The 24650-nt window shown below is 40.0% G+C and overlaps 1 protein-coding gene across 3 annotated transcripts in view; it reads left to right on the top strand.

The window, feature by feature from the left end:
• The window catches only part of MACROD2 (mono-ADP ribosylhydrolase 2), a 1978548-nt gene that overhangs the window by 55561 nt on the left and 1898337 nt on the right, over positions 1-24650 (top strand). The gene's annotated exons all lie outside the window — the stretch shown is intronic.

Here is a 24650-nt window from a genome sequence, read left to right as displayed (position 1 = left end):
TTTCTAAAATCTGTTAGAAAGCCAAATAAATACAGGACTTCACTGCAGAATATTTTACCTGGCCATGTACTTTGCCATTCAAGAATGTCATTGTTTGATGTGTTTATTTTTGTATGTACTAAATGCTCTAAACTAGGGCACCATATATTTTGTTTACATTGTGTTCTATTAAGAAGTCTAAGCTTTAAGGAAACCTTATTAAAATGAAAGTTCCTAGCAGTTAACTTGAAGTAATTTACAGCCGACTCTTTTGATAGATTCCCTCTTGAAATACCAAATATATTGAAATACCCCCCAAATATTTGCAGTTTTATTTTTCTGTTTATTTCCTGGCTGATGTAATATTTCCTTACAGAAAGAATTGTCTCTAGAATAATTGCCCTTGACCTTGTTAGATTTCCTCATCTTCAGCTTCGAATATTTCACTGAGATCAGTTATCTGGCAGTAGAGTCGTGCTTAATATCGCAAACATAGCTATTTATTTTTATTTTACATTAATTCTTTTAGGACAAGGTGCTAAAAGTGTGAATTAATTTTGCAAATGGGGCTTAAATGTGACAAAATGCAAAGAAATCTCTAAAACGCACAAAAACAGAGACACAAATCCACACAGTGAAAGTAGTAAAAGTTTTGCATTAAAATTTGAAGACATTTTATTTATTTATTTAATTATTTATATACCACATATATCCTAAGTGGTTTACATTCAGGTACTGTATCATATTTCCCTATCTGACCCGGTGGGCTCAAACTCTATCTAGTGTACCTGGGGCAATGAGGGGATTAAGTGACTTGCCCAGGGTCACAAGGAGCAGCGAGGGATTTGAACCCACCGCCTCAGGGTGCTGAGGCTGTAGCTCTAATCCCTGCACCACACACTCATTGAATGGTCTTCACAAAAAAGATAATTAGACCTCCATGAGAAACATAATGGTACCTTTTAAAACTGGGCTTGTCAGCTAATTTTCTTTTGAGAAAAGTCTTTGTAAAAATTTGTGCTGTGGTTACTGCAGCAAAGTTGATCTAGATAAAGATTTAAAATGTTTTCAACCTAGAAATAACCATTCTTGTGACATAAGGTTTATCTGAAAAATCATTAGTCCTTTGTAGTGTGATGTGATTTAAATTGCACTCTTTGGCAAATCCTAATTACTTTTTGATAAAATATTAATCTTGCTTTAGGGCTTCTTTTACAAAGCCGCTAGCCGCTACCGCCTCCTTTTGAGCAGGTGGTAGATTTTCGGCTAGTGCGCGCACCTTTGTAAAAGGAGCCCTTAGTGGTCCTATTAAGAATTCCCTATTATGTGGCCAGTTCTAAGTTTGCCTGCTATACTAGCAATAGTTCCAGAAAGAAGGAAATGAGAGAATGTGTACAACATTTAATAATAGATAAGTTAAGTCTACTTGGAGTTTGAGATTGAGGTTTTATATTGACAGACTTATGGTTGATTGAAGTAGATGATGTATAAAAAAAATATACCGTTTTTGACATGAGGAAATGAATTGTGCATTTGCTAAAATGATAGAAAAAAAGCACAAATTATTATTTTTGGTTCCCTTAGGCTTAGCTGTCTGATAGTATTAACTCTGCCTGTTCATGACTAGATTTGTGACACCAGTTGTTGTTAGGTGCCATCGACTCATGCTAGTACTAATTAAAAATATATTAGCATTGCAAAAGCAGAGCCATCCATAGTTTTCCTTTCATTTTTCATAACTGTACAGAGCAGCAGAATTACTGCTTAGAATTGTTACTGCATCTCTTGACCCTAAGGTAAATTTTGATATACTCAGTTAAATTTTTATTTTATGACACATTGCATCTTTGACATAACTAAAATTAAACTTTAGGGTGGAGGTGCTATTTTACATTTTTATGTTTTGAACAGAATATATTAAATTAAATTATTCTAGCAGCACCATCCCTTATAAACAGCTAGTTAACATGCAATCAGTTATTGAAGTTGCCATGAACTTAGCTAATAATGAACAGGTGGAGAAAGAATGGATTCCAATCCAAAACATAGCTGACAGCCAGCTTATCAGGCAATTTCACTGATCACTAATCCATTTAGTTTGGCAGTTTAATTTATCACCCAGTTAAAATTTTCTTTTCAAGCTTTTGGGGGTACAAATTAATTCGGAAACATGTCCAATAATGCTTGATTGAAGAGGCATGTATAAGCATTACAAATGAGTTTTAATAGAAAATCTCTAAAAGCATATGCAATATTTAAAACAGTATGTACTTTTGTTATTTTTCTTTTATGTTTTGCTAGTTTAAAATACTCTAAACCGGAAAGGGGGAGGGAGAAGAGGCAAGATGGAGCTTTGAAGGAGGTGGTGTGCGCAGGCTCTTCTCAGCCTGTGGTGACATGCGTTTCTTATAGTTGTGAAAAAAAGGAAAGGGTGACCTCTGGCTCTTCCTGCAGCAGAAGAGTCTTCCTTTACTGTGGGCCCAATGGACTTTCTTATTCTCTGTCAAAATCATGCTGGGGAGATAAGTCATTGGGGATTGTAGAGAGGGAGTTTTTACTGAGTTGGGGAGGGGGGGATCCCCTGTGGCCAGATGTCTAGTTCCTGCAGTTCATGAGTTTTAGTCAATTGTGGATGTCCTGAAGAAGTGCCTGTAGATAAGGAGTGCAGTCAAGGGCCCTGTGAAGGCTGAAGAGATGGAGCAGAGGTGTGGAGATAGCTGTATAAATACTCTGGAGATATTTGTACAGGTCTTCAGGTGTCTTGATTCTCTCAACTCAAGATTGTATGGGGCCCATACAATTTTCACTAGAAGAGATTTGGAAAACAATTGTGGGATTGGGTCAGTCCTTCACTATTCAGATTTTTAGTTTTTATAAACTTGAAGATCTAGAGACCTAAATCTTTCAACTGGTACCACAAATCTAGACATGAACAGGCAGAGTTAATACTATCAGATATCTGGAGGAGAATTAAGATGGCGACGGAGTGAGTCATGTTTCAGTCGCTCCTGCGTGTTACTGGCAATATTTACTATATTTTTCTCAACAAGATTACCTGCTCATGATGCTGAAGCACAGAGGTAAGCAGAGGAGTGATCTTCCTGCCTCCTCTTCTACTTCATTGACATGGCAAACAACGATAACATTTTTCGCTGTCCTGGTTGGATTGGGCGTTTCTGCTAACCCAGGTGGGCAGACCTCGGTCTTGGAAGGGGACGTTTCACTGAGTCCTTTGGGGCCTGTGGTTCTCCCACATCCCGGGATGATGTCGGAGATTCCCACAGCTTCTCAGGAAGTGTCAGAGCTTTTATCTCCGTCAACACTGCAGGTTTCACCCTTGACTCCAGATGGGAATTACAACTTGCTGACTTCCTTGAAGTCGGCTTTAGCGGCTGGAGGACCCGCAATTCGGAGTGTGGCAGAGATTGAGAATCTCATTCTACAATCTATGGAGGCAACTCCTGTGGTGGAGTCTCCTGTGATTTTTCTCCCTGTTCCCCTGGCTAGACTAGCGGTAATAGACATGAAAGCTATCTGGAGCACAGTGGAAAATTTGCACAAGGTATGCTCTCAGTTTATTTCCTCAGTACAAAATTCTAATACTCAATTTAAGAATTTTGAAGAGAAATTTCAACAACAATCCATTAGAATGGACAAAGTTGAGAAATCTGTGCAATTGAAAGATAAAAATTTACTTACTAGAAAAATTGAAAACCTGGAGAATGCAAATAGAAATTTAAATTTAAGACTTTTGAATTTTCCCGTCTCTAGATTTCAGTCTTCTAGGGACTTATTTCAATCATTTCTAATTTCTGTTCTGAAATACCCGGAAAATAATATGCCACCACTACAAAAGTTATATTACCTAAATGTGCCTAAAGAAGATAAAGAAAAAGTGGATGAACATCCAGAAGAACTTGATCTTACTGGAATGTTGGAGTTGTCTCAGGTAGAAAGTATGACTAGAGCCACTTTACTGGTTACTTTTGTTTTTCTTCAAGATAAGAAAGAAATTCTTCACCTTTTCTATAGGACTGATAATGTTGAATTTCATGGATTCAAAATTTCAATTTTTCCTGATGTATCGAAATGGACACAAGTCAGGCGCAAGAAATTCCTGGCTTTGCGACAGTCTGTTCTAAATCTAGGAGCGATCTTTCAGTTACGTTTTCCTTGTAAATGTTGTATTACATATCCAAGCTAATAGATATATTTTTATGAACCCTATCAGTTACAATTTTTTCTTGAAGGTAAAGCAATTACAAGAACTCCAGAGACTTCCATTGAAATTGCTAATCAGGCCATATAATTGAATACAACTGTGCTCTATAATTTGATTGAATTTAGAATTTCTTGAATCCAACTTCCCTTGGATGTGATTGATCTCATCTTCCTAATGTGGACTTTATTGTTATTAGTGTGTTATATTACGTTGATTATTTTTTTTAGTAGATTATTACATTTCTTTTCAAGTGATGTATTTTCAACTTGTAAAAAGAATATACACAAATAAATTAAAAAAAAAATACTATCAGACATCTAAGCCTAAGGGGACCAAAAATAAATGGATGGCAGTGCGGGAAGAGAAATTTAGACAAGACAAATTTGAAACAATAACTAATGTACAGAATGTTGTTATTAAGGATAATGTTTTTTTGCATACGAAGCTAGAGAACATTGAGAATATGGTTAGATTTAAGCATCTATGGCACTCATTTTTAAAACAGATGAACATCTCAAAATGGCCAAAAACCATCTACTGAAAATGTCCAAATTTTGATTTTCAGAAGGCAGAATCTGGATGTTTTCTACTGCTCTGTGTCCACATAGCAAGGGGACATGTGGAAGTGTGTTTTGGGTGAGACTAGGATGGGTCTAAAATTAGTACGTCTTTCAGCAATAATGGAATGGGAAGAAACATCTAAGGCAAAAAAGAAGGATGATTTTATCTAGACCTGTTTCAGTGACGTCCAGGGTTTGAATAGGTGTCCTGATTGAACAGCTGACCATTGGAGGGATGAAGGCATAACCCCTCCTTAATCTCCCAGTGCTCAGATGCCTCCCTCCTATCCCTCTAAGAAGTGAAAGTGACTATAGATACCAGGTTCAATAACAGCTTCAGGTATTATAGTCATTCCTAATAAAGCAGCCAGCAGATGTACAGAGTAATCTAGTGTCAGTGCAGTGAACTTTGAACTATGGGACCCAGGTATAACTCCCATTTTAACTCTTTTATTTCTGTACAAATATGTGAATCATCTTAGAACACCTATTGTACTGGAATTTATATGACAACTGCAAGTGTGATAGCTGTTGTAGTGGTGTACCTTTAGGTACAATAGTTCTTTTTGTTCCTGGAGGGCCTACAATATCATATACATGAATGAAGGTGGAATTTGTATCTGGGTCCCATTGTTTAAATTCCACTGCATTGATCACTAGGCTGTCCCTCTGCTCTGCAGGGATGTCCATGTGGCCATTTTTGTACAAACAAGACCAGACATGTTTTTGTGATTGCTTTTTTGGTGTTCATGATCTCTTGGGAGTTTTCAGTGCAAAAATGTCCTTCTAATGTATTTTAAAACAGGACATCCCAACATTTTCCCTGTTAGAAAATGGCTTGTGAAGCAGTGTTCCCTCTAAGCGGGCGGGTGTTGTGAGCAAACTTTTTTCACTGTGAGCTAAAAATATCGGGCGCCAGCAAGTTATGAGCCAAATAAATATGTTGTCAAAGTTGCTGATACATGAGGACGAGGTATTCAAAGGAATTTTAGGCCTACACGCTAAATTAAATAACGTTAAATAATATTTTTAAGAACACAAAACAACGCATTCATTCTTGAAAGTACAAAATTCTTTATTAAGATTGTTCTCTTCTGCCTTTTTCTGATTTCCAAAAATTGTAAACACTGTCTATGTTTACATTATTTCCTGTGGCTAAATAAAGTTTGATTCTAATTAGGCATTCCAAATGTTCTACTCTTAACTTATTACGAGTCTTTGTCTTTATAGCATTCATCAAGCTAAATCCTCTCTCACAATCGGCACTTGAAGCCTGAAAGGTGCCACACACGTCTAATAGAGCATTTAGTCCACTGAACTGTTTATGCTGCTGAGCAAAATTGTACATTTCCTGAAGCGTTTGTATAGCTCCTGCTTTTACTTTTTCAGCAATAATATATTTGAACTCCGAATATTCTGAAATAAGCTGCCTTTTGAAACAATGTTCATCATCTTTGTTCATTAACAGAAAATAACGGTTAGATAATCGTGAAAATTGTTCGTTTCCAAATGTAAATTCCTCTAAGTTGGACGGATTTGAGATACAGTCTTTGTCGAAAACACGCCAGTCCTCTAATTCATTGTCAGGAAATCTTTTGTCCATATGATCACAAGTTTGTGTAATAAATGTAAGAATATGATCTGTTTTAATTACAGAATTACAAGATGAAATGAGAGTTTCAACATTTTCATTGAAATGTGGTTTTTCTCCCAGATATTGAGATCTGAGTTTCCTTAATTTGGCTTTAGTGAACTGGAATGCATCCAAAGGTGCCAAACAACTCTTCTGAAGAAGCTTACACAGTGATCCAAGCTCCTCAAGAACATCGCAGAGAATAAATAGCGCAACTTTAAATTCCAGATTACTCAATTTAGTAAGGCAGTATTTGTGCACGGGATCATTGTCTTCTTCCACCTGTTCTTGACAATATTCTAACAGGATGTCATAATTTCTAACCACTGCACTTACAGCAAAGTGCCGAGACAGCCACCTAACATCATGTATAGCTTTAAATGAAATGACATCTGAGTCTGCAGCATTAGCAATATCCTCCAGTTTGGCTTTTCGTACGCTCGATCTACTGAAAATCGTATACACGGTGCGTATTAGAGTTTCGATCTCTTTCATGAATGGGATCGTTTTCCATGCATCGTCTATGCCTAGATCTTCGCGGTGAGCTACACAGTGTTGCTCTAGAAGATGAGGAACTGATTGACGTAACTTTGCAGCTACACCATTATGCTTCCCAAGCATGACTGATGCTCCATCGGACGTGAACATGACCATACGACTGAAATCTAAATCGTTCTCACTATAAAACTGCTTTATAGCATCAACTATAGCTGTGCTGTCACAAGCAGTTAGATGTTTGATGCCAGCAAAAACTGTCTCATGAATGTTGCTGCCACTTCTTCTAAATTTAATGTATATTATGAGCATTTTCGAAACAGAAATATCAGTACTTTCATCAATTATTAGGGTATGAAAAGGAGACCTCCGGATTTCTGTAAATGTTTCCCGTTTAACAATGGCATTTATGCAGTCAAGGAACTCGAAAGCATAGTTTTTGCTTCTCCAGCTATCAGGTATTTTTACGTATTTAGCCATGTGATTGTGAATTTCCTGGACGGATAGCATGGACGAATTCAACTTTACCGCTAGCAATATATTATCAATTAAAATGTTAACTCCCTCTGGACTTGATTTATATCTCTGTGCGTATTCGATTCTGTTGTTCCGACTATCGGGAGTTTCTTTCAAGAAATTCATTAGAAAACCTCGGCTTTGATTGTGAAGCTTTTGAACCGCTTCTAAATGAGAATTATGATTCAGATGACGCTTTAAATAATCAATTTTCCACTCAGACCAAGTCTTCCCTGTGCTCCATTCTCCGTTAACACCTGCTTTTCGGCATAGGGAGCAAATTAATGCGTTGTCCGTGTCGCTATATTCGAATATTTCTTTCATCGCCACTGTTTTCCGTCCACTCGCGTGCGGCAACGTGGTGTCAACCAAAAACTCGGTCAGCCATTCCTTCTTAAATTGGCTGCGCTTTTTCTTTGTGCTGCTACCAAACTCTTCATTCTCTTTACGCTTCGACATTTTCGAATGGATTTAAAAATTATTTGACTGAATCTATGGAAGATCGCAAAAGAAAGTTTATGCACACGCTTCAAACGATCGAAACTTGAAAAAAACTTGCTTCATGCATGTATAGATAAACAATGGCGCTCGTGCGGCCTCAGTTTTGTAGCGCATTACTAATTTACTAGTAGTAGTACCGTGTTTCCCCGATGATAAGGCAGGGCCATCAAATAAGACAGCCCCCCCTTTTTAGACAAAAATATAAAATAAGGCACCCCCGCAAATAAGCCACCCACCGATACCTGCGCTTACCCGAATCGAGTGGTACGGTGGGTGACTTCATGTGGTGCCTAGTGCAGGAAATCACTCGCGTCTGCTCTGACCGCCTCTTCCTGCACGAAGTCGGGCCTTATCCAATCAGGAGCTGCATGTCAAAGCAGCTCCTGATTGAATAAGACCCGGCTTCTTGCAAGAAGAGGCGGTCGGAGCGTACGCGAGTCCGGCTGCCTCTCCTTGTTGGCGAGCTGAGCGGACCGTCGGGATCGACCCCCCGCACCCCCTAGGTACGCCTCTGCAAGTCTTGCCTTGCCCGGATTTGCCGCTCTCTTCCGGTGTTACTCCCCCCCCCCACCCGACTCTCCTCTCGCCGCCCTGCCATCTGCCGTACGCCTCTTCCGATCGCCCCCCTCCCTGCTCGCACCCCCACCCCGACGTCCGATTCCTCCCCCAGCCTCCCCTTACCTTTGCGACGCGTTACATGGACTGCCAGCTCGCTGGGGCCAGCTGAGCCTGCCTGCAAGCACGTGTGTGCGCTGTGACGAGAAACTTGTGCGCTGCGATGTAATATTTTGTGCGCCAGCGCACGCCAGCGCAGCTTAGCGGGAACACTGCTTGTGAGATGGATTTTTTTTGGACAGTATGAGCAGAATGTCCCAATTGTAACTTAAGACGATCTTTCAAAAATACCCCTCCACATCTTATAAATTTTCCCAAAAATTCCATTTATTTTAGCTCTATTTAAGTGTTATCTTAAACACATTCTAATAGAGTGTTCCAGAACAGTCTATTAGACCTGTCTTTAGAACCATGCTTCTCAATCTTTTCATGGAGGCACACTTAGGCAGATAGGTTTTCAGGATTAGCACAAAAAATATGCATGAGGTAGATTTGCATGTATTGGAAACCCATTACAGTCAAACCTCGGTTTGCGAGTAACGCGGTTTTGCAAGACGAGCAAAACACTCTCGCAAATCTTGCCTGTCCTGTCCGTGGCCCCCGCCCAAACCCTTACTGCGATCGGGCACCGGCACACAGCACCAACCCACAGGATGTGCTGGTGCCCAATTGCGGTAATGGTTTGGGCAGGGGGACAATGCCGGTTCTCAGGGGTGAAGCCAGTTTCTGGGGGTGGGGTGGAAGTGCGCCAGTGGCCTCGGGGGTGGGGGGGAGGTCTTTTTGGGATGTGGAACAAATCGCCCACATTTCCATTAACTCCTATGGGGAAAATTGCTTTGATATATGAGCACTTTGGTTCCACTGTATATGCAAATATATCTGATATATATTTGTTGTGGTAATCCTGAAAACCCAACTGGCTAGGTGTGCCTTCAGAAGAAGGTTGAGATGCAATTCTCTAGAATATATAACCTCCCTCTTCAAAAAGCAAGAGACTGGTGTTACTTTTGCTAAACTTTCATATTTTAGAAGGTAACCTGGTTTTAACAACATTTTTGGAAACTCTGATAACACCTTTGTGGTGCTTTCTACCCTTATTTTGTCTTTGATTCTGAATCCCGTCAGGGGCTGATTGATTAATTTGTTTTTTAAAATTAATTAAAAATACCAAAGCAAAAAATATGAAGCAAAAATTGGCAAAGGAACAGAACAAACTTCTTCATAAAAGTGAAGGGGTCCATCAGGCTAAGGGGCAGTAATACAGCCAATATAAAGATGAAACCATCTCCCCAAGCTGTCATTCATCAGTCCCACTATATCCTTTGAAAATTATCATAGTCCACTGAACTCTACTAATACAAAAAAAGCAATGTCCACATCAAACCAATGTGAAATATCCCAAGTTCAAACCTATGATTAATTAAGCATAGTTCAAAACATAGGCACGTAAAAAACACAAAGAACAAGAAGTGTTACTGAGAATACATAGCACTGCCGCTGATTATTCTGTATTAATTTGAGAGTTCCCACATTTATCAGAGCTAAGTATCATTTCTTGCTCTTTGTGGCTTTCTCTCACTTATTTTTTGATCTGTGGTTAATGAATCCTAAGTATTGAACATGGGATCTTTCACAGTAGTTTAATATCGACATTGATTTTTTGAAATAGAGAGTTCAGTGCATTATAATAATTTTCAAAGGATATATTGGAAGTGATGATTGACAGCATGGACTGTGTTTCAACTTTAGATTAGTTATATTATTGCCCCTTAGTCTGATGGTTCTTTTTACTTTCATGAAAGAGGTTTTTTTTTCTGGTTCTAAGTTATTTTTTAAGCATCAAAATGAGCTATTTCTGAATTTCAAAGTGAAGGATTGCCTTGAAGTCAGCAAGGCTTCTCAAAAGAGGAGGAGACAGTGTCTGTTAATGAGACCCTAGGTTTTGCAACTGGGGGCTTCTTTTGTTTTGAAATTTTTGTGAAAATATCTTGTTATAGGGCTGTTTCATGTGTGTGTGTGTGGGTGCATTCCTGGTCAAATTCCTAGATGCCATTTAATTATTTTAAAGGAATGATTTGATTAGTCCTTTCCTTTTCTCAGAGAAAGAGAAAGGAAAATGGTAAAACTAGAGGGCATGAATTGAGGTTGCAGGGTGGCAGACTTAGAAGTTATGTTAGGAAATTCTTTTTCACGAAAAGGGTGGTGTATGCCCAGAATGCCCTCCTGAGGGAGATGGTGGAGATGAAAACGATGATGGAATATGCATGAGAGAGACTTTCATACAGTGCAGGTAGGGCACACAAATCTCATGCATATTCTTTGTGAGTACTCTGAAAACCTGACTAGTTGGATGTATTGAGAACCTCTGGATTAACCTAATGGAACAGATCATTTTTAGAATGTTGTAAATTCATTGTACTAGAATGATTAGATTAAAATTTTGAAGTTGTTGCCTCAAAAATGTAAAATAAAACTTACATTGGTTACTTATGCAGCAGAAAGTACAGTTTAAGATTCTTTCAATCATACAGCAAATTTTATATCACGTTTCTCCAATGGTACTAAAGGGTATTTTTGAAATCTATCAATCCAGAAAATGTTTGAGATCTGAAAATAGTATGAAACTTAGTTTGTTCTATTATGTTAAGATTGGGGGCAACAATACTGTCTGTAGCTGGCGCCAAGCTCTAGAATGCGCTGCCTGGTATTCTGAGATTCTGTGATGGGAGACTGAACTTTAAGAAAATGTTGAAAACGCAATTATTTGTCAATGCTTTCCTGTGCTAATGCTATTCTCTGTTAATGCCTTCCTGTCCTGTAAATTATTTTATGGGATTTTGTGTTTCCATCTTGTAGGATGAATTTAAAAGAAGATTTTAATAATGATACCGTTAGTTAATGTCTTTTTGTGTTTGTCTTGTTGAACCATGTTTAGCATTTCTTAAATATGTATGCATGTAATTTTGTAAACCGCATAGTTTTTATGCGGTATATAAATTTTTAAATAAATACTATAATATTTCATCCTTTCTGTTACTTGCAAAAAAACTGATTTTTTACTTGTTCAAATGCAAATTTATATGATAGTGTTGAAATAAATTAATATTCTCTTTAGATAGGGCTATATTCACATTTTGTAATCAGTAAGGCAGTGTATCTCAAACTGTGTGCCGAGGCACACTAGTGTGCCTCCTGAGATTCCAAGTGTGCCATGGCACACTGAGGAGGAAGAGAGGCGCCTGCCAGCTGACTTTCCTATGTTGTACAGTACAGAGCCAGTGCTGCTCGATTCGCCAAAGGCCTGTATGTTTCCCCCTTCTCTCTAGCGTCCTCCGGCTTCCCCCTTAGCCTCCCAGTCTCACCTTTAAAGCTAATTACAGCAGCCTGCAGAGGATCACCAGTAGGTAAAATGATTTTATTTTCAATATAGTGATTGAAATGTTATCAGTTTTGAGAATTTATATCTGCTGTGTATATTGGAAAAAATTGCAAATAGTAAAGGGGATGGGATCTGGAGTAGAGCTTGGGTGGGCCTAGGGAGGTCTGTGGTTGGGGTACTCAGTTGATATTTGTTAGACTTAGGGGGTACTTAGCTTGAAGTAGTTGAGAAACACTGCTGTAGGCAATCAGCTGGCGCCAGTGCCTCTCCTTCTCTCTGTCCTCTTCCCTGCTGGCATCCCCTACAGGCATCTCAGAGCCCATCTGGAGAGCCTCTGCACATGCGCGGACGTCAACCTGATGATGTCATGCATATGCGTTATGTCATCACGGCAAAGTCTGCGCACTTCTGGGTGCTCAAGCCGTGGTCACTACCTTTAGTGTGCCCCGGCTCGAAAAAGTTTGAAAGACACTCCAGTAAGGAATAGGCCAGCTTGCATGTTTTAGAGGAAATGAAGTGAAAGCAACTTCCCTTAGAAAACGTGGTTTGAGTTTAGGTGTTCTTATATAGCAGTTGATGAGTTCTCTATTGTGAATGAACATGGAAATTGGTGTCTTTGATAGTTCCAGTATGTCATGCAGTTTTTCAGATTAGCTATTACCTAAAGGAAGAATTAGTTAATATTCCTGATTTTGTCTGAGGCTTGTGTGTAGAAGAATGATGCATAATAGTGTATGTATTAGTGGTAGCATCAAATGAAAGAAAAAACATATTTGCTCAAATTGATGTCAAAAGTTAAATGTAAGAAATATTAGTGGTGCAAACTTGCAAATTCTGTTTACCTAGAATAGCAATTCATACATCATAATCCCACAAATTCCCCCTCTTTCCCCACTAACTTCCCGACTCCCCGAAATTACCTGATCTGATTTTGCTATTATTTCCTGGAAATGACCAGATATCTTCTTTGTACTCCACCTTCTATAACTCTTCTGTAACCCGCCTTGAACCGCAAGGTAATGGCGGAATAGAAATCTCTAATGTAATATAATGTTATTTTCTTATGTAAATGTTTACTATTAACAGTCAGTACGTAAAGGAAAAGTTCTTGACAATGATCAGTTTGCCTTTTCACCTTTCTTTCTGTATATCTTTACTGAGCAGAGATTTTCTGTGTAAAACACCCATTCCCCCTCTTTTTTTCTAATTAATTTTGTGCTTGAGAAAATTATTGGAGTGGGAGCCCAACAGGACAGTTAGGGAATAATGCTTGAATATCTGAATAATTTGTAATTTGCATAGAATTGTAGGATATGCGAAATATCACTTGAAAATTAAGTCCTTGATTTACCTATAGAGCAGGTACAGCATAAACTGTACTATAAATGTGCTTCTGACTTCATTTGGAGGGCCACCTTAAAGGTTGAGAGGGTAATTGGTCTTAATACCTGTTCACTCTTCACTGATACTGCCAATAAAAGTGGAAATTACGGCCAAACTTTTAATATTGTTGATTTAGTTTTGTAATCATCATAAAAATACCTTCTGTAACTCATGGGCCAAAGGGCCCTCCTCTCATGCATTCACTCCCTGTTCCAGTTCTCCCTGGGGTCCAGCATCTCTCTCTCTCCCTTCTGCAATTGTGGTCCTCCAATTTGCATTCTATTGACAGTAGCAATTAAGACAACTTGCCTTCCCTGATGAAACAGCAGAAGGAAGGTTCTTGGGATGGCCAGAGGCAGCATGTAATAATAGTTACTGATGACAGAACACAAGTTTGGAGGACTGTGAGGAGAGGGACCCACAGGTGGGAATGGTGGGGGACTGAGAGACCAGAGGGAGAAGTGAAGAGTGGGACAGAGATGCCTGGGGGTGGGAGAAAAGAGAGAGAAAGACCAGACCATGGGAAGAGATGGTGGACCTGATGAGGGAAATAGAAGGCACTGAGAGAACAGGTGGGGGAAGAGAGGGAGAACAGGCACTGAGAGAACAGGTGGGGGGAAGAGAGGGAGGGAGGGATTCTGGACCCAAAGTGAGAAGTGCAGGAGAAAGGGAAAGAGATGGGAGAAGTTAGACATGGAGGGGGATAAGGATAGAGAAAAGGTGTTCCTATCCAAAGTTCAGCGTTGGAGCTATGTGTCTCTATCCCTCCCCCTATGTTACCCTTTGTGCTCTATTTCATCTCTATCACTGTCCTTCTATTTTTCTATTCCCCCTATCCAACATCACCTCCTATATCCCTATATCCTGATTCAGCGTCTTTCCTCTATGTCCCTATCCCCAACTATCCAGCATTGTTCCTGTGTCCCTGTCCTCCTTAGAAACATAGAAACATAGAAAGATGATGGCAGAAAAGGGCTACAGCCCATCAAGTCTGCCCACTCTTCTGACCCACCCCATCAAGTCTGAGTGCTAATGACCCAGTTCCTTAGCTCGACCCCCGTAGGGATCACACGTGGATGTCCCATTTATTCTTAAAGTTGAGCACGCTGGTGGCCTTGACCACTTGCACTGGAAGTTTGTTCCAGTGATCTACTACCCTTTCTGTGAAGAAATACTTCCTGGTGTCACCATTAAATTTCCACCCGCTCAAACTCAGAGGAGGGAAATTTAATGGTGACACCAGGAAGTATGGTAAGGTTCTGAGTGCATTTTTGCTTAAGTATGTGCGTGGAGGGGCATAATCGAAAAGGACATCTAAGTCTGTTTGCGTCTAAGTCGCAAGTCGTCCAAAGTAAAAAACAGCCTAGGACACATTTTCAAAAAATACGTCCAAAATTTTTTTTTGTTTCGAAAATCGTCTAATTATACGTCCTGCCGATCTGATTGGCCAAGCCGCTAAATCGTCCATCTTTATACCACATTTCCATCCAACTTTTCGTCCAAGTCAAAAACGCCTAGAACAAGCCCTGTTGGACATGGGAGGGGTCTGCAAAGTGATTGTCTGAACACCCAGACATGACACCTAAATAGTGGGGTACCTTACAAGGCACTGCTGTGAACTTCACAAAAAGGGTGCCATGGCATCATCTCACTACAGCTACCTTAAAGGTCATGGTGAGTCTCCCAAACCACCTCCAGAATCCCCTAGACCCACTTATCTACCACCCTAATAGCCCTTATGGCTGCAGGAGCTACTTATATGCCAGTAAAAAAGGGTTTGGGGGGTGTATAGGGGAGTGCACATGTTTAAGTATCAATGCAGTGATTACAGGGGCTTATGGGCATGGGTCCTCCTCTCCATGAGTCCCTAACCCACTCTCAAGACGGCTTAAGACACCTCTGTGCTGGACGACTAGGCTTTCCTATGCCAGGCTGCCAGGTGATGATGGTTTGGAGGCTGAATTTTAAAGGTGTGATTCATATTTTTATGGAAGTGGGGGGGGGGGTCGGTGATTACTGGGGTAGTGTGTGGGGGTCTGTTTTACATGGTCTAAGTCACAACGTTCAAGTTCCGTCGATCCTGGGCTGTATAACTTTCGATTATACATGCTGTACGACTAAGTCTAAGCCGGCCCATGTCCCGTCCAACTCCTGTCCTCGACACTCCTCCCGAAACACCCCGTTTAGCTTTGGTCATTCAGCGGCACTATGAAGGCCTAAGTCGTTTAGAAATACGTCCAAAACACTTTTTTATTATCGGCACTTGGACGTATTTGGGAAATGTTTTTCCAAGTGCCAACTTAGGCCGGGTTTTGGACGTTTTTCTCTTTCGATTATAAGCCCCTTAGTGTTTTGCTCGTACTGAGCGACATAAAAACATTGATATAATTTTAGTTTGCAGCAAAAGAAAAGGGGAGATATGATAGAGACGTTTAAATACCTACGTAATATAAATGTGCATGAGTCGAGTCTCTTTCATTTGACAGGAAACTCTGCAATGAGAGGGCATAGGATGAAGTTAAGAGGTGATAGACTCCGGAGTAATCTGAAGAAATACTTTTTTTACAAAAAGGGTGGTAGATGCATAGAACAGTCTCCCAGAAGAGGCGGTGGAGACAGAGACTGTGTCTGTATTCAAGATGGCCTGGGATAGGCACGTGGGATCTCTCAGAGAGAGAAAGAGATAATGGTTACTGTGGATGGACAGACTAGATGGGCCATTTGGTCTTTATCTGCTGTCATGTTTCTACTAAGGAGGAAATTCCACAAATGGTACCTTAATTTAAGCACCCAGAGGTAGCGGAACTTCTGCAGCAAATTTGCAACTTATCCCTGAAAACAGGCGAGATCCCGGAAGATTGGAAGATAGCCAACGTTACGCCCATCTTTAAAAAGGGATCAAGAGGTGACCCGGGAAACTACAGGCTGGTGAGCCTGACTTCGGTTCCGGGGAAAATGGCAGAAGCACTGATAAAAGAAAACATCGATCAACATTTTGAAAAACACGAACTTCTGATAACCAGCCAGCATGGTTTCTGCAAGGGAAAATCGTGCCTAACGAACTTATTGCATTTCTTCGAAGGGATCAACAAACGGATGGACAAAGGAGACCCCATAGACATCATATATCTAGATTTCCAAAAAGCCTTTGACAAGGTGCCCCATGAATGTCTACTCCGGAAACTGAAGAACCATGGGGTGGAAGGAGACGTACATAGATGGATCAGAAACTGGTTGGAGGGTAGAAAACAAAGGGTAGGAGTGAAGGGTCACTACTCCGACTGGAGGAGGGTCACGAGTGGTGTCCCGCAGGGCTCGGTGCTCGGGCCGCTGCTATTTAATATCTTCATAAATGATGTAGAAACAGGGACGAAGTGCGAGATAATAAAATTTGCGGATAACACCAAACTATTTAATGGAGTTCGGACTACAGAGGACTGCGAAGAATTGCAAAGGGACTTGAACAAACTAGAAGAATGGGCGGCGAGATGGAAGATGAAGTTCAGCATTGAGAAATATAAAGTATTACATGTGGGGAGCAGAAACTCGAGGTACAACTATACAATGGGAGGGATATTATTGAATAAGAGTACCCAGGAAAGGGACTTGGGGGTAATGGTGGACATGACAATGAAGCCGTCGGCACAGTGTGCAGCGGCCGCTAAGAGAGCGAATAGAATGCTTTGTATAATCAAAAAGGGTATTACAGCCAGAACGAAAGAAGTTATCCTGCCATTGTATCGGGCGATGGTGCGCCCGCATTTGGAGTACTGCGTCCAATATTGGTCGCCGTACCTTAAGAAGGATATGGCGTTAGTCGAGAGGGTTCAGAGGAGAGCGACACGTCTGATAAAAGGTATGGAAAACCTGTCATATTCTGAGAGATTGGAGAAGCTGGGTCTCTTTTCCCTGGAGAAGAGGAGACTTAGAGGAGATATGATAGAGACTTATAGGATCATGAAGGGCATAGAGAGAGTAAAGAGGGACAGATTCTTCAAACTGTCTAATAATAAAAGAACAAGAGGGCACTCGGAAAAGTTGATAGGAGACAGATTCAAAACGAATACTAGGAAGTTCTTTTTTACCCAACGTGTGGTGGACACCTGGAATGCGCTTCCAGAGGACGTAATAGAGTAAAGTACGGTACTGGGGTTCAAGAAAGGATTGGACAAATTCCTACTGGAAAAGGGGATAGAGGGGTATAGATAGAAGATTACTGCACAGGTCCTGGACCTGTTGGGCCACCGCGTGAGCGGACTGCTGGGCACGATGGACCTCGGGTCTGACCCAGCAGCGGCATTTCTTATGTTCTCATGTTCCTACTGGCGCCTAACAGCTCTGTAGGTGTGGCTAATGCCAGAAGTGGCATTAGCCACACCTACAGTAGGTGCCTCCGGAGGCATGATTCACATCAAAGGTAGATGCTGGAAATGTAGACCTTGACAACCCTGGCTTACAGTTCCAGTGTCTATCTTTGTCGGAGGCGCAGTTCTCTAAGTAGCGCCATCACTTGATTGGCATCCGCTTTTAATTCGGCCGCCAACAATGATGCCATTTAGAGAATCCAGACCTAAGGGTCTCCATAGTAGCAAAGAGATCTTTAATGCAAGACTTGACACGGGCTTTGGTTTGCTATATGCGCCTGTGTCAGGGTCTGTTAAAATAATACAAACATCTATATCATAGGAGCCAACATTTCTTAATGATTGGGGGTGCTAAACCCAATGGAAATTACTCTTCCTGGGCAATGCCAATGAGTTTGCTCAATATTGGGGTACTCAAGCACCCACTGAACTGGCTCCTATGATATATGTAAATACATAAAGATAAATAAAAATCAAGTGACAAAATGTAAAATTCCTGAAAATAAATTAGGTGTACCAACATGCACATTTTTGACATGACAAATTGTATAAATTGCTAGTTCCATACCCCCCAAAAACATAAATTACAAAGTGAAATTTCCAAACAGGAAAACATACTAGTGATCAATATAATCAAACGCTTAAGGCTCATTTTACAAAGGTGTGCTAGCGTTTTTAGCGCACGCACCGGACTAGTGCGCGCTAGCCAAAAAACTATCGCCTACTCAAGAGGAGGCAGTAGCAGCTAGCGCGCACGGCATTTTAGCGTACGCTATTCCGCGCGTTAAGGCCCTAACGCACCTTTTTAAAAGGAGCCCTTAATCTTGGGTTCCAAAAACAGAAATAAGATCAAACACCTAATCTTGTGTGTTACCCAAAAAAAAAAATGTTTGTAACAGCATGCCAAAACAGTGAGGGAAACTAATTGATCAAGTGTTGAATTAGTGATGATTCACTTAATCAAGAGTCTGAAAATAAGCTGTTTAAAATTAAAGATTCCCTTCAGAGGAGAGGAGAAAGATTAAATGAATATTTAAGGAATTCTCACCAACTGAGGAATGAAAAATGTCCATCTAATGAAATGTCAATGATCTAAAAAAAATGAATAAAATATAAAATCTTATAGAAAGCCCAACAATTGGGCACATAGTAAACAGTGGCCTTTCCTTGTTACAAAAAAAGGTAAATTATATTCATTAACAAAGAGTCAAATCTTAGAATGCTTATACAAACTGGCACTGGATTCACCAGAGGTGGGTATTATCAGACAAATCTGATCAATGTCTTTGACTGGGTGGCCAGAGAATTGGATAGAAGATATGCGCTAGATGTGGTGTATTTAGATTTTAGCAAAGCCTTTGACAATGTTCCACACAGATGTCTCATAAATAAACTGAGCCCTCAGGATGGGTCCCAAACTGATAGGCTGGGTCAAGAACTGGTTGAGAGGAAGGCGACAGAGAGTAGTGATCAACGGAGATCGCTCTGAGGAAAGAGATGTTACCAGTGATGTGCCTCAAGGTTCTGTTCTTGGCCTGTTCTTTTTAACATTTTTATAAACGATATTGCTGAAGGGTTGTCGGGTAAGATTTGCCTCTTTGTGGATGATGCAAAAATCTGCATTAGGGTAGACAGATGGTGTGAATAACTTGAAGAAAGACCTGGTGAAGCTTGAATAATGGTCTGAAATTTGGCAGCTAAAATTTAATGCTAAGAAACGCAAGGTCATGCAAAAACCCGAGGGGTGAAAAACTTATGTGCACGACAGACGAGCGGGACTTGGGTGTGACTGTATGAAATGATCTTAAGGTGGCCAAACAGGTTCAAAAGATGATGGCGAAAGCTAGAAGGATGCTAGATTGCATAGGGAGAGGTATGACCAGTAGGAAAAAGGAAGTATTGATGCCCCTGTATAAGACTTTGGCGAGACCTCATTTAGAATATTGTGTACAATTCTGGAGGCCGCACCTTCAAAAAGATATAAAAAGGATGGAGTTGGTCCAGAGGAAGGCTAATAAAATGGTGCATGGTCTTCATCATGAGGCGTATGGAGACAGACTTAAAAATTTAAATCTGTATACTTTGGAGGAAAAATGAGAGAGGGGATATATAATATGGAGACATTCAAATACCTACGTAATGTAAATGCACATGAGTCGAGTCTCTTTTATTTGAAAGGAAACTCTGCAATGAGAGAGCATAGGATGAAGTTAAGAGGTGATAGGCTCTGAAGTAATCTAAGGATATATATTTTTTTACAGAAATGGTGGTAGATGCATGGAACAGTCTCCCGGAAGAGGTGGTGGAGACGGAGACTGTGTCTAAATTCAAGAGGGCCTGGGATAGGCATGTGGGATCTCTCTGAGAGAGAAAGAGATAATGGTTACTGCGGATGGGCAGACTAGATGGGCCATATGGCCTTTATCTGCCATCATGTTTCCATGTTTATATATAATAAAAATAAACATAGTATTTCTCTATATATAGTATAAATGACAGAGCACTTGTAAAAACTAACAGTCCATAATAAAAGAATGAAAAAAATTGTTAATCCACTTGATATAATATTAAATCGAATGTTACCTTAATGTCAAATTGTGCATATTTTTGGGACTACCTAGTACATATTAAAAAAGATGCATTCCGCTGTAAAAAAAAGCTTTTAACCAACCAAAATAATACAAAAGTACAATCCAAAACAATTCTGAAATAATAATAAAATAGGCTTAAGATGATATCACTAAAAAATGCTTCTTAGACATGTAGCTGCAGCAACTTAATTCCAAAGCGCACCAAACTGAAAATCAGTACACATATGCAGTGTCCTTTAAATACAAAAAAACTTTATGTAGGCATGATCAGTAGACATATCTGTTTTTTCTTAAGCAACTTAAGTGACAGCTTGGAAAAAATTATTCATGGCAAAGTTAAGCAGCATAAGCAGTGAGCCATAAATTATATCTAACATTCTTTTCTTTTGAATTCTCAAGTAATGAGGCAGAATAAAAGGAAGAGCGAACATTTTGAAATTCTCAAAGATGAAGGCAGCTCAAAATGTTAAACATTTCAATTGTGAAAAACAAAACCTTAAGGGTAAATGGTATCTTCATATAAATCTAGGAATGCTAGCCATAAAGGCTTGCCCTTATAACTTAATCCATGCCAGTACTAACTACTTAAACAGACAATATGTACAATGCAGAAGTTGTGAATGGGCATAAAAATGTAACAATCAAGATTTCTTCAGGGAACATAATAGTCTAGCACAGAGATGCCATTTAAACAATACCCAATGACTGAGAACAACAAAAAAACAGTGAGGTATTTCATTATTTAAGTTTTCTGTTGTGACAGTGTCAGGTTAAAAAAATCAGACGTTATTCCCACTGGAGTAGAAAACGATCCATATCTCCTCCACACGCAGGCATTCTACCTTTCTTAAATACAAAATTTTTTAGATCAGAAAAAGTGTGTCCTAATGCAAGATATTGCTGGACTAGTGGAGCCATAGTATTACCTCTTCTAATGTTGCTTTTATGCTGTATTAATCTGTTTTTGATTTTTCTCATTGTCTTTCCAATATACAATAATGAACCTGGTCAAATAATTATATATATGATCTTCTCTGTGTTACAATCAGAACGATGATGCAGTGGATATGACCTTCCAGTCCATGGATGTACAATTCTGTAATGGATAATAATGAGAGACATATGGAGTATGAACCACAAGACTGATGACCCAAAATCAACCTTGTGTGAACAATGGGCATCAGGAGGGCAGAGCGTGCAATAGTGAGCTGTTTGTCTTTAAAGCAGCAGCGGCCCTCCAAGATGTTCAAACATTTCCTCATTAACTTTTGAATATTCCCTGAAAGCTATGAAACTGCAAACAATCTCTTCTTAGGTTTATCAGTACATGAGGTCAATAATTCATCCCTGTCAGCTGCTTTTGCTCTTTCTAGTTCTTTGTTAATACAATTCGGGGGTAGCCTCTTTCCAAAAACCTCTTTGTCATAGGTATAATCTGGTTACTGAATTCAGAAAAATCACTACATCACCGGCACTTAAAACTGAACATGACCATGAATGAGCTACTTGCCATATACTTCCACCCTAAACCTACCTCTTCCCTCCCCCTACTCGCTACCATGGTAGATAACACTCTCATCCTCCCTGTCTCACCAGCTTGCAACCTTGGGGTCATCTTTGACTCGTCTCTCTCTTTCTCTGCACAACTCTGACTGAACACCAAAACCTGTCATTTCCTTCTCTATAATATCTCCAAGCTCAAGAAATGGGCATCGACATGGCAAATGAGGTTCAACGTGGATAAGTGTAAAGTGATGTATGTCAGTAACAAAAATCTCATGCACGAATACATGATGTCTGGGGTGGTACTTGGAGAGACCTCCCAGGAAAGAGACTTGGGAGTTCTGATCGATAAGTCGATGAAGACGTCCGCGCAATATGCGGCGGTGGCGAAAAGGGTGAACAGAATGCTAGGAATGATTAAGAAGGGGATCGTGAATAGATCGGAGAAGGTTATCATGCTGCTGTACCGGGCCATGGTGCGCCCTCACCTGGAGTACTGCGTCCAGCACTGGTCGCCATACATGAAGAAGGACAAGGTACTACTCAAAAGGGTCCAGAGAAGAGCGACTAAAATGTTTAAGGGGCTGGAAGAGTTGCTGTACAGTGAGAGATTGGAGAAACTGGGCCTCTTCTCCCTTGAAAAGAGGAGACTGAGAGGGGACATGATCGAAACATTCAAGATAATGAAGGGAATAGACTTAGTAGATAAAGACAGGTTGTTCACCCTCTCCAAGGTAGAGAGAACAAGAGGGCACTCTCTAAAGTTAAAAGGGGATAGATTCCGTACAAACTTAAGGAAGCTCTTCTTCACCCAGAGAGTGGTAGCAAACTGGAACACTCTTCTGGAGTCTGTTATAGGGGAAAAAGTTAGACAAGTTCCTGCTAAACTGGAACATACACAGGTGAGGATGGACTCATTTAGAGCACTGATCTTTGACCTGGGGGTCGCCGCATGAGCGGACTGCTGGGCACGATGGACCACTCGTCTGGCCCAGCAGCGGCAATTCTTATGTTCTTATGTTAAATCTGACCTTTCTTGTCTGAGAACACTATATCTACTCCATTATCACCTCTCTCCTAGACTACTGCAACTTGATTCTTACAGGTCTTCCACATAACCATCTCTCTCCTCTTCAATCCATTCAAAATTCTTCAGTCAAAGCCACCATGCCCATATCACCTCTCACCTCAAATCACTTCATTGGCTCCCTATCCATTTCTGCATACAATTCAAACTCCTCCTATTGACTCCTATTCACTCTGCAGCTCCTATATCTTTCTTATCTCTCCCTATACTCCTCCCTGTTAATCAGGCAAGTCTCACTTATCTATACCCTTCTCCTCTACTGCCAACTCCAGACCATGTTCTTTTTCCCTTGCTGCACCATATGCCTGGACAAGACTGCCAGAGTCAGTATGTCAAGCTCCATCCCTAGCAGTATTCAAATTCAGACTAAAAGTTCACCTTTTGAGGCTGCTTTTAACTACTAATCCTGACTAACTTGAAAAAGTACCCATGCCTGAAAAACTCCCTAACCACCTACTTGTTGTTTGTTGATTAGATTGTAAGTTCTACTGAGCAGGGACTGTCTCTTGAATATTTTGAATGTACAGCGGTGTGTATGTCTAGCAGCGCTATAGAAATGCTAAGTAGTAGTAATAGAATCTTAGTCTTAAGAATTGAGAGAAGGGAAATTTATTTTTCTTAGGTTTCTGGTCTGAAACTATTGAAATGTAAAAAATTGTTCTTTTCTGTTGGCTTTTTGTAAATTGTAGTATTAAATCCACAACGGGCTTTCCTAATAAGAATATCCAGAAACACAATCTGCTCACAATCATAATGCTTAGTGAATTTCAAATTTATGTCCAATGAGTTCAATTATGCATGAAATTCTTGAAATCTATCAATGTCTCCTTTCCAAAATACCAGAATGTTGTCTGTATGTCTTTACCAAAATCTTATTTCATTCTGAAATGGGTGTGTCAAGAAACTGGGATTCAAAATGTGCAACATACAAAATGGCAATGTCAGGGGTTATTGTCACCTCCATTATCCCTTTAATTTGTCTAAAAAATTGTCTTTGTAAGGAGAAGAGTTGGCATCTTCAAGTTATCTGTTCTATTGTTCAAAGTTTCAGTAAGAATTTCCAAAGCATGGTCTTGTGTTTATATTTGTGAAAAGTGCTTCAACATCAAAAGTTACCAAAAGGTCTCTGATGTCAGCATCAAATTCCTTCAGTATATATTATATTCTGAATCCCATGCATATGACTCGAGGCACAAAAGTTCTGAGGAAGACATCCACAAACAGTGACAGAGATTCTTAAAGGGATTCCAAGGGAAAGCAGGAGGGAGGCGGGGAAGGTCCGGAATACAGCTTTAATTTAAAAATAAAAAAATCACGAATAACTGAATCTGTGGATGCTGAAACTGCGGATTCGGAGGGAGAAGTGTAGCGCCCAGAATTTAGGAAGTTGGTTGTTTCAGCTGAGAACTTTTCATACTCTCTCGTATGTCCGTCTACCTTATATCAATTTTCTCTTTTGATGTTTCTACCAAGAAAATCATAAGGTCAAGATAATACTTAATCAGATTTGCACAGCATTTATCTAAAAAGGCCTTATTATCCCTAAAAAGTTGTGGCTAATTAAGAATTATCTTAGTATGTGTTGAATCCTACAATAATGAAGCAAAGTAGCATAAAGAAGTTCAAATGCTAGGATGTAGTCTGTCTTCTGGGTAGCTCAATACATTGTCCTGAGGGCCATCTCTCAGAAATACAAACCAGCAGCAAAAGAGGGGGAATCTAAAACATACTATACAAAAGAGCAAAAAGAAAAGCATCAAGGCCTCCAGAATTGGAATAACAAGCAGATCTTTATTGCAGGACCCAACACGGGCTGTGTTTT

This window comes from Geotrypetes seraphini, chromosome 3, assembly GCF_902459505.1.
Source record: "Geotrypetes seraphini chromosome 3, aGeoSer1.1, whole genome shotgun sequence".
Taxonomy (NCBI): Eukaryota; Metazoa; Chordata; class Amphibia; order Gymnophiona; family Dermophiidae; genus Geotrypetes; species Geotrypetes seraphini.
This window is presented reverse-complemented; position numbering and strand designations above follow the sequence as displayed.